The sequence below is a fragment of the Maylandia zebra genome, linkage group LG3 (genome assembly GCF_041146795.1).
Source record: "Maylandia zebra isolate NMK-2024a linkage group LG3, Mzebra_GT3a, whole genome shotgun sequence".
Lineage (NCBI taxonomy): Eukaryota > Metazoa > Chordata > Actinopteri > Cichliformes > Cichlidae > Maylandia > Maylandia zebra.
This window is the reverse complement of record NC_135169.1, coordinates 30528276-30539557: the sequence shown is the minus strand read 5'-3', so window position 1 is coordinate 30539557 and position 11282 is coordinate 30528276.

Below are 11282 nucleotides of genomic sequence, written 5' to 3'. Positions count from 1 at the left end.
TCTGACTATAGGATTTACTCTGTTAAAAATAGGAGCCTATATACCTCTGATATCAATTTTCAGAGGTAACCAACAAATAATTGTATTTTTGATCAGAAGGTTGGTGGTTTGATCTCTGCCTCCCCCAATCTGCATGCTAAATATCCGAGGGTAAGATACTAATCCCAAGTTGCAAGTCCCACAGTCTTGCAACTATTGATACCTTAATGTTGATCAAGGTACTTGTTCTTTAGACGCACTCAGTGATACAGTATTTATTTATTTATTTATTTGTTTATTTGTTCAGTTTCAGAAAAAATACATTATCTGGTATTTTCCTGTAAATATAAAAAGATTGTCTCATTCTTGGATTTAAAACAAGGAGCAGGATTGTCAAAGCGTTTAGACAGCAGATATGATGAATCAAAGGTAATATATAAAAACACTAATAATTGCGGTACATCAATCTAAAATCATAATAATAAATTAAGTTTTGACTTTCTTCTCAGCTTACAAATAAACACCCAATAAGTTAGTCTCACCTCTAACTGAAGTAGAGGCGTGACTTCTGTTTTCAATCATTTTCATGTAAAAGCCCTTTATTATTTTATCATTTCTTATTTGGCTTCTCTGTGAAATCCTGTTCTGTTTGTGCAACCACAAAATGCTCAGTGTGAGTCTTCTACTCATTCATCCATTTTCTGTGGGTCAGAATTTCCCAGTTCTTGGGTCACAGAGGGGCTAGAACCTCTTCCACGTGCCATCTTTCAAGATGCAACACCGCACCTTTTCTTAACTTTTTTTAGACTAGGCTTTCAAACTTTATTTCACCTTCCTCTAGTTTCTCTACTTATACCTCTTAGATATAGCGATACAAGATACTTGAAATGTGCAATTCACTTGTATTTTTATTTTTATTCCTATTTATTCTATTTATCCCCTTCGTATATTTTATTTATATATGTCTCTGTATTTATATATATGTGTGTGTGTGTATATATATGTATATATATATATATATATGTATATATATATATATATATATATAATATTCTGTAACTCTGTAACTTCTGTCGGTGCTGTACTTTTGGAAATAGAATTTCCCAGAGGAACCCACCCGAGGGATTAATAAAGTTTTATCTTATCTTATCTTATCTTATCTTATAAGTTCAGGACATGGTGTACCCTGATCTGGTCACCAGTCTATCACAGGGACAACAGAGAAAGAAGGAGACACCTCTTACTGTTGTTCTCTGACATGAAGACCTTGTCTTCTGTGTTCCATGGTAACATAGTTCTGCCAGAAACCAAACAGTCTCCCTGTCACGGTCCCTGAGTTTCTCTCACGATGGCCTTTGGCCTCTTTCTCTCTCTCTCCTGTTGGTGCTTGTCTGTGTTTGTTCGTGGAGGTGTGTTACCTTTGTACAGAGGTAGCTCCACTCATTGTCTCTGCCTCCTCACTGGCTGCTAACCTGTAGAAGATCAGCTGATCATACTGATGTACAGCTCGTTGCTCATCAAGCTGACTATTTCAGACTGACAGAAGCAGACACTCAGTTGTTGCCATATTATTGTGTGAGTGAGGTACGTGCTCATCCTCTGTCTTGCATGATTTTCTGTTTCTCTTTACGTTGAATTAATCAGTCTGTCTGTGCAAATCTCTCTGTGTGTATCGAGCCCTGTGAGATTAAAACAACAGTGTGTATTTACTCTTGGAACACCGCCTCTCCCAAATCTTTAATTCATTCACCTGCTGCTTTGCCTCTGTTTTATTGACTTAGCTGTAAATAACCCTGTTACATATTCCCCAGTGCTCTGTGAGTGGGTTTATCATTCTGCTTTTCCCCTTTTTTTCCGTATTTAGCAAAGTGAAAATAAAATAAAATAAACAATAAAAGGTGAATCAAATGGACCATTACGGCAAGGCTCAGATGGTCCATTTGGTAAAGTAAATCCGTTGGGCATCTTTCTTCGCCTTTAGGCAATAATTCTGATGGCAAAAGAGCCAAACGGGACAGGCAAAAAATAAATAAATAAATAAATCATGAATTAACTTACATTTTTTGGAAAGCTGGGTTCAAAAAGTAACACATCCTTCATTGATCTATCAGTCTGGAAAGGGTTACAAAGCCATTTTTAAGGCTGGGAAAAAAATGGGAAAAATTTAGAAACTTGGAAGAGTGGCAAACCGTCCTAGAAGTGGGCGGCCTTCCAAAATTACTCCAAGAGCGCATCAATCCCTCACTTAGGAGGCAACAAAAGACGACTGAACAGCATCCAAAGAACTGTAGATCTCACTTTCCTAAGTTAAGTTCAGAGTTCATGATTCAACAATAAGAAAGGGACTAGCAAAGAACACAAAATGTCTCATAATTATCAGAAAGGAGAAGATAAAAAATAAAGGAGTTTGGATTTGTGGGACACTTTACATTCATAAAGCTCAGCTTAAAATTTAAAGGGAGGTATTTTTACTTATAGATTTAACTCTTGCATGAAAAAGTGCAGGATTACCAACAGCTGCTGTGTTTGGTAATGATTTTGTGTGCTGGTGATTAGTGTGCACCAGCAGTTTATGACTGCGATGTACCAGTGGTGGCCTACTGGATGATCATATCGATGACAGGAGGGAAATAACAGTCTATTGTCTGGTTTGCTAATATTTTTTTTTATCTCTGCAGTTATACCTCTATGTCAGTTTGAACCCATCTAATATATGTGTTTTGTAGACTTCAAATGTTACCTTAATGACCCAACAACAAATGTGTGTAAGGGTAGTTTTTTTTTTTTTTTTTGGTGATAAAGCTCCTATCAAACAAAGCAAGCAGACAAGTAGGAGGCAAAGATGAGACACTTGTGTGATGCTAGTAATGGTTTATGAAAAAGTCAATTTAACACATCAGCATACAGTGCATTCAGCCTTGTTATGGTATATAAGCATTTAATTTGCCTTATGGTAGACACTGTGAATAATGGCTGATTTAGATTTCTCTGCTGAATCTTCATAAAGGCTATGATGTCACCTACATAAGTTGCCAGCAGTTATGGTTGTGTGTGGTACATTATGTGTTCCTGTCCTGGTGTTGTATATGTGGCGCCAACCATAATGGAAACAAACAAAATGCCAGAATTGTTATTTTTCCTTCTTTTTTTTGTTTTGTTAATTGAAATCCTGGGATTAAACTGTTTGCTTGTTTTTTAAAGTTTGCTTTTCCAAAGAAAAACATGTGCTCTCCCAGTTTTTCCACTTGTTTGTATATTACCCTTGTACTGTGTACCTGTTTGATAGATTTTCCAAGTAACCCCACCTTGCTGAGTTGTAATTTCTGTGTAAAAAGGAAGGAAGAGAGGGAAGAAGTTAAAAAAAAACCTATTGTTTCCTTCACAGGTCTTTGGTATCTGCTGTGCTGCTGCTTCACTCTCTCTCTTTACAGAAAGTTGTAGAAGTTTTCAGACGTGTCACTGCTGGATGTGAGGATGGGAGCCACTTTGCTCTGTGAGCTGGGCCTATTCTGTGAGTACATCACTGACTCCTATTGTTTGATTCATACTGATCCATAAACATGTTTTAGTAAGAAGAACAGAGCATCAGTCATTTGTACCATTTCAGGTCATGTGATCAGAGGACTCTCATGTTTTATTTATTTCATATTTGAGTGTCTTTAGTTTGATAATGTCTGAAGTTTCTGTCTTTATTGTAGTGCTCTGTACACTCCTCAGTGGGGATTCTTTCCAGCTACTCTATACAGGGAGTGCAGAATTATTAGGCAAATGAGTATTTTGTCCACATCATCCTCTTCATGCATGTTGTCTTACTCCAAGCTGTATAGGCTCAGAAGCCTACTACCAATTAAGCATATTGGGTGATGTGCATCTCTGTAATGAGAAGGGGTGTGGTCTAATGACATCAACACCCTATATCAGGTGTGCATAATTATTAGGCAACTTCCTTTCCTTTGGCAAAATGGGTCAAAAGAAGGACTTGACAGGCTCAGAAAAGTCAAAAATAGTGAGATATCTTGCAGAGGGATGCAGCAGTCTCAAAATTGCAAAGCTTCTGAAGCGTGATCATCGAACAATCAAGAGTTTCATTCAAAATAGTCAACAGGGTCGCAAGAAGCGTGTGGAAAAACCAAGGCACAAAATAACTGCCCATGAACTGAGAAAAGTCAAGCGTGCAGCTGCCAAGATGCCACTTGCCACCAGTTTGGCCATATTTCAGAGCTGCAACATCACTGGAGTGCCCAAAAGCACAAGGTGTGCAATACTCAGAGACATGGCCAAGGTAAGAAAGGCTGAAAGACGACCACCACTGAACAAGACACACAAGCTGAAACGTCAAGACTGGGCCAAGAAATATCTCAAGACTGATTTTTCTAAGGTTTTATGGACTGATGAAATGAGAGTGAGTCTTGATGGGCCAGATGGATGGGCCCGTGGCTGGATTGGTAAAGGGCAGAGAGCTCCAGTCCGACTCAGACGCCAGCAAGGTGGAGGTGGAGTACTGGTTTGGACTGGTATCATCAAAGATGAGCTTGTGGGGCCTTTTCGGGTTGAGGATGGAGTCAAGCTCAACTCCCAGTCCTACTGCCAGTTCCTGGAAGACACCTTCTTCAAGCAGTGGTACAGGAAGAAGTCTGCATCCTTCAAGAAAAACATGATTTTCATGCAGGACAATGCTCCATCACACGCGTCCAAGTACTCCACAGCGTGGCTGGCAAGAAAGGGTATAAAAGAAGAAAAACTAATGACATGGCCTCCTTGTTCACCTGATCTGAACCCCATTGAGAACCTGTGGTCCATCATCAAATGGGAGATTACAAGGAGGGAAAACAGTACACCTCTCTGAACAGTGTCTGGGAGGCTGTGGTTGCTGCTGCACGCAATGTTGATGGTGAACAGATCAAAACACTGACAGAATCCATGGATGGCAGGCTTTTGAGTGTCCTTGCAAAGAAAGGTGGCTATATTGGTCGCTGATTTGTTTTTGTTTTGTTTTTGAAGGTCAGAAATGTATATTTGTGAATGTGGAGATGTTATATTGGTTTCACTGGTAAAAATAAATAATTGAAATGGGTATATATTTGTTTTTTGTTAAGTTGCCTAATAATTATGCACAGTAATAGTCACCTGCACACACAGATATCCCCCTAAAATAGCTAAAACTAAAAACAAACTAAAAACTACTTCCACAAACATTCAGCTTTGATATTAATGAGTTTTTTGGGTTCATTGAGAACATGGTTGTTGTTCAATAATAAAATTATTCCTCAAAAATACAACTTGCCTAATAATTCTGCACTCCCTGTATACTTCCCACAGTCAAGAGAGTTAGTGGGAATAGGTTAATTGGCAAATGTAAATTGTAGGTACATACGCAGGTACGCTTGTAGGTACATGTGAATGGGTAACAGACCTGCCTAGAATGTGGTCCAATACCTTGTGACCCTGAATTGGATCAGCAGAAGAGATGAAAACAAAAATGTAAAGATAAAGAATTATATTTGGAGCTTTAGTGAGAATATTCAGGGCTGAAGCCACACAAAAAAAATAAAGTATATCATATTCACGCTGTAACATGTTGTCATTATGTGAAAAGGTCTTTCCAGTTGATAAACCCCGTCCTGTCCTCACTGTGTCTGCATCATGGCTGAGTCCTGGAGCCTCAGTAACTCTGAACTGTGAGGTTGAACATCCGTCTGCAGGATGGAGCTTCTACTGGTATAAAGCTGTTCCTGATCTATCAGAGAAATCCTCCAGTTATGAGCTGCTACCTGATGGCAGTGGGACTGCACAGGACTCCTACATCATTCATGGACAGACACACACAGCAGGATATGTGTGCAGAGCTGGAAGAGGAGACCCAGAGTATCACACTGATCACAGTCAACCAAAGTTTGTCTGGTCTGCAGGTCAGCTTGTTTATTCATCCTGTCATTTCAATGAGCTGGTGTTATGTGATTACTTTGATTCAACAATATCTCTTTTTCACTCAGATGCACCCCTTTAAAAACTTATTCATATGAAAAGGCAAAACAATCTTTTCATTTCTGACTGTGATCCAGCTAATCTGAGTTTACTTGTTTCTTTTTCTTAACCTTTTCCCTTTTCACTTACAGTGATAGCACAAAAGACTAAAGGTATAAACAACAATCAGAATCAGAAAGACTTTATTTATCCCCGAGGGGCAATCAAGATACAACAGAGCAGCATGACATTGAAAATGAGTACAGAGCATAAACAGGTAATAACAGAGAGATAAAAAAATACACAGAATATACAGTATATACACAGTTTTAAGATTGCACAGTTTTATCCTTTAAGTGACTTAAAGGGGAATAAATAACTGTAAGTGAGTAAAAGTGTCAGTAGTATAAAAAGAGTGTAGAGTAGTTTATGTTTATGGGTGTGGGAAATGTTCTTATCGAGTTAAAAAGCAGAGTGGCTTTGGGGACAAGGGTGGCTCTCCTCCTCTCAGTCCTGCAGGAAATGCAGCAGAGGCGTCGCCCAGAGGGGAGCCATTGAAATGCGGGGTGAAGAATGTGGGAGGGGTCATTGATGATTTTGGCTGCCTGTCTAAGGGCCTGTTGGCTGAAAACCTGTACCAGGTTTTCAGCCAACAGGCCCTTAGACAGTAGCAATCTACTCCTCTTGTATTTGTTAAAATAGTCTCGAGAAAAAATTCTCTGGTCTTTCTGGAGGTCTTTCAAAGTTCTTCTTTGGATGTTGTTAAGCCTTTTATTCCATTCTGTCAAGATGATGCCACACTGCTCCAGTAGTCTTGAGTTTTGGGTTCTGAGTTGACTTTTCTAGACTAAATTCAAAGTCTAGAATTTAAACGAGTTATTTGAGGCAGAAACAACATGAACTCAGTTTCCTGTTAGAAAACGATGGAGATGGGATGTTCATTAAATTGTTTGTTCTTCAATTAACCTATTATTACTTTGATTCATAAACACATAGAAGGTGTAGACTATAAACTTGTAGACTAAATTTCCATTTATATTTATACATGTTATGTCATTTCACCAATTTTACATTTTCCTTAAAACTATAAAGAAATGGAACATGGCTTAAGATTCTGGATAGTGTTGTTTGAGATTTTTGTTATTTATTCAATCCATCCATCCATTCACTTCTGCTTATCCTTTTCAGGGTCACGGGGGGCGCTGGGGCCTATCCCAGCTGTCATAGGGCGAGAGGCAGGGTACACCCTGGACAGGTCGCCAGTCTGTCACAGGGCCAACACACAGAGACAGACAACCATTCGCGCCCACATTCACTCACAGATTCACACCTATGGGCAATTTGGTTTAACCAATTAACCTATCCCCACAAACTGCATGTCTTTGGACGGTGGGAAGAAGCCGGAGTACCCAGAGGGAACCCACTTAAACACGGGGAGAACATGCAAACTCCACACAGAAAGACCCTGGCCTGATGGTGGAATTGAACTCGGGACCTTCTTGTTCAAGTTAAAAAAAATAAGTTCACTAAAAAAAAAAAAAAAAACAAAAAACAAAAAAAAAAAAAAAAAAAACACAAATTGTTAAGTTATCAGCACTGACCATCAAAAAATACCAGAAACATTTAACATTTCTGAGCTTTGTGTCTTCACTGCATGTTGTTTCCAGATGTTCATTCAGCAGCGTCTCTCACAGTGAGTCCTGACAGAGTGCAACACTTCACCTCTGACTCTGTCTCACTGACCTGTGAGGGAAACTTCACTGAGTGGAGAGTGAGGAAGTTCTCTGAGGACGGCCGACTGTACTCTGACTGTAGCAGAATGACTGGATCCACATGTGACATCAACACATCAAAGTCAGATACTGCAGTGTACTGGTGTGAGTCTGGATCAGATTTCAGCAACGCAGTCAACATCACTGTACACTGTATGTAAATGATTGCCCCAATTACCTGCTGTAAGTCATTGTATGTGAAAACAATGACCTACATATTTTTCTCAGTAGTTCAGACATGCCCCCTCTGTGAATCACCACTGTATCACAGTACAGGGGTTACATTCTGCTGGTAGACTCTCAAGGCAAATTGGTCCTGGGTGGGGTGCCAGATGTAGAATAATTCTGAAAACTCTTATGATGCCCACCTACCAGAAATCAACAGTCAATTTTATCATTTAAATTTTTTGTATATTCTGGACAATTGGGTAAAGAAATGAGCTGAACTGTCAACTGATTACCACTTTTGAGTTGGTGAAACCATAAGATGCTGGACACCTGTCAAAGAGTCCTGCATCCTATCCCTTGAGGGTAAGTGGGAATTTGCCCAACCAATCTGCATTTGCCTTGTGGAATTAGAGAAAGCACTGTTTGCATCTCTCGGGGTATCCTGCATGGGATACCTGGCTCATTGTCACAGCCTATTCAGTCCCTGTATAACCACAGTGAGACCATGGAAGAGTGGCCAGGGGAAGCAAGTCTGGACTTCTGTCTAGACTCTTGCCTACAAAAAAAAACAAAACAAAAACAAAACACCAAACCTCAGATCTGGTTCTTTGTCATATTCAGCTGAATGTAGAGTAAATTTAAATTCCAGACTTGATATTGTGCAATATCCCATATATTAATATATGGGATATTGCACAGTGGCAGGAATGAGCAGCAGTACAAACTGAACAGTGCAAAAGTTCTTTTTTTTTTTGGGGGGGGGGGGGGGCAGTTGTTACAGTATTGCACTTTTATAAATATAAATACCAATAAAGTGGAGTGACCAGCGCAGATTATACAGAGTACTTGTGAAGCTGCAGGGCAGCTTCTGAGTGCGTCCTGTGGACTGTGCTGTGTGTGTTTAAGTGTTGTGGTTGAGGTGTCGTATGGCTTGGTGGTAAAAACAGTTTTTAAGTCTTGTAGTCCGAGCAGACAGACTCCTGTAACGTCTGTCAGATGGTAACAAGGAGAAGAGCTGATGTGCTGGGTGGCTGTGGTCCTTGATGATGCTGTGTGCTTTACGGAGGCATCGCTGAAGAAATGTCCTGAATGGCTGGAAGCCTCATGTCAGTGATGTGCTCTGCTGTCTTCACCACCCTCTGTAGTGATTTACGGCTGCTGGCAGAGCAGCTTCCGTACCAAACTGTAATGCAGCTCGTCAGCAAGCTCTCGATTGCTCACCTGTAGAAATTTGAGGTGATGTTGGCATTCATGCCAAACTTCCTCAGCCTCCTCAGGAAGTAGAGTCGCTGGCGAGCTTTCCTGATAGCAGTGTGTGTAAGGGTCCAGGAGAAGTCCTCGGTGATGTTGACTCCAACGAATTTGAAGCTGCTGACCCTTTCAACCTTGGTACGGTTTATGTGGATGGGCTGGTGTTCCATGACTGGCCGTTTCCGGTAGTCCACTATCATTTCTCTAGTTATGCTGATGTTGAGAGTCAGGTTATTTTCCAGACTCCACTCGTACAGTGCCATCGTCTCCTTTCTATAGGCCGTCTCACTTCTTATCGCTAACTTTGTGCAATTGATTTTGTTGTTGTTGTTAAGGCTCTTTCCATCCCTAATAGTGTGACCAGAACTAATGTGATTTGACTGTTTTGCAGATTATGATCCTATCCTGATGAATCCTGTTCATCCTGTGACTGAAGGAAGTTCTGTTAGTCTGAGCTGCAGTTCAAGAGAAAAAAAATACTTTCCAATGTGTTTTTCTATTGTAGCGAGTAAACGCCACCGAATAACTGCTAAGGGCCTCTATACTACTTGTGCAACCTTTCAGGCCCAAAGCTCTCACAGGAACGAGCCCAGAACAAACAGGACAAGAGGGTCAATATCGGTCAGATATGTTAAAATTTATTATTTTAAAAGAACACAAAGGGTTTGCAAAAGGCCTAAAACATCAAAATGGAAAAAGTCACTAACGATCACAAGATAGTGTTATTGGTGCAACCTGCCAGCAATGCAACTATCACCTGAGGGCTTGCTCTCCCTTGGCGGTCCCAGATGCTCGTTGCTTTAAAAGAAACAAATCCACCCCAAATAAATACGAGCCCAACAGAACACTTATCGCATGCACTAAGTGTTTTAGTTCAGGCAATAATGGGTGGCACTAAAAATCACTCTTAATAAAACATATTCACTGCAAATCCACACGGAGCACCTCTAAAAGACCTAACTCCCCTAAGGTAAGAGCCCAGCTCAGGGATTGCACATTGCCCGACTAATATTGCACCAGCCCAGTAGAAAATAAAAACAAACCTGGCATAAAAACAGTTTTAAAAGGTGACCCTACTAAAACCAAAAACGCAACAAAAAGGAGAAGGAGAAAAAAAAAGTGACAAATTCACATGTGCAGCCTGCCCTGCAGGAGGCAATACAATATAAAATAGATTATAGTGCATAAATATACTTTTTTAAATGTCCAAATATATTAAGTTAACATACCTCCAGCAGAGGTATGCTGCACATGTGGCTTATCTTGGCTTATCTTCTGAAATCACTACTAAAAACAAAATACAATAAACATCAAATACATTTCAACAAATTAAAAAAAAAAGCACTAAAAGAAAAACAGCCTGTACCTCGAACCTCTGCTGTAGAGGTTTAAAACAACGGTTTGTGTAGCAGACAATGAAAACTTCTCAGGCTCTTCACCTACTCACAAAACCATTGTTCACAGCCGCTCATCAGTGGAAATGAAGAGCAGCTGCTGCTACTTCCTCTTTTATACCCTCCATTGGGTCCCCTGGGTCCTAAAGCCTTCCCCATTACACTATCACAATGACATACTTATTCAAAATGATACCCGAGGGGAGCTGAAAATCTCTGCAGTGTCAGATTCTGATGAAGGTTTCTACAAGTGTCAGTACTCAGGAAGAGAGTCAGCACAGAGCTGGATGTCAGTTAAAGGTGAGCAGGATCAAAACATTTTATTTTTCATGACATATTGTAGGTGGCTTATTCAAATATATTTACAGTAGATACCTTGTCTACTGCACTATAATATGATCTTAAAACAGGCATGTATTTTTTTTTTCAACAATACTGTGGTTAACACAAATGCCTAACATGTATAAAATTTTGCAGAAAGACTGGATTTTCTCTTCAGTGGGAGAAACCCAACACTTACAGTTTTTTCTGATAGCTTAAGCACATTTTTTGTAACTATTGGCTAATTTTGCAAAACTCTTCACACAAATAAATAAAACCTGTCACCCAATTATCAAAACATTTTAGTTCTCTTGCAAAAGCGAACACAGCTAGATTAACCCTTCACACCTTTGTAAAAATGGTGTTTCCGTATCAAACAGTACACACAAGCCATCATCTACTAAGCACACAATGCGCCAACTGCACACTTATG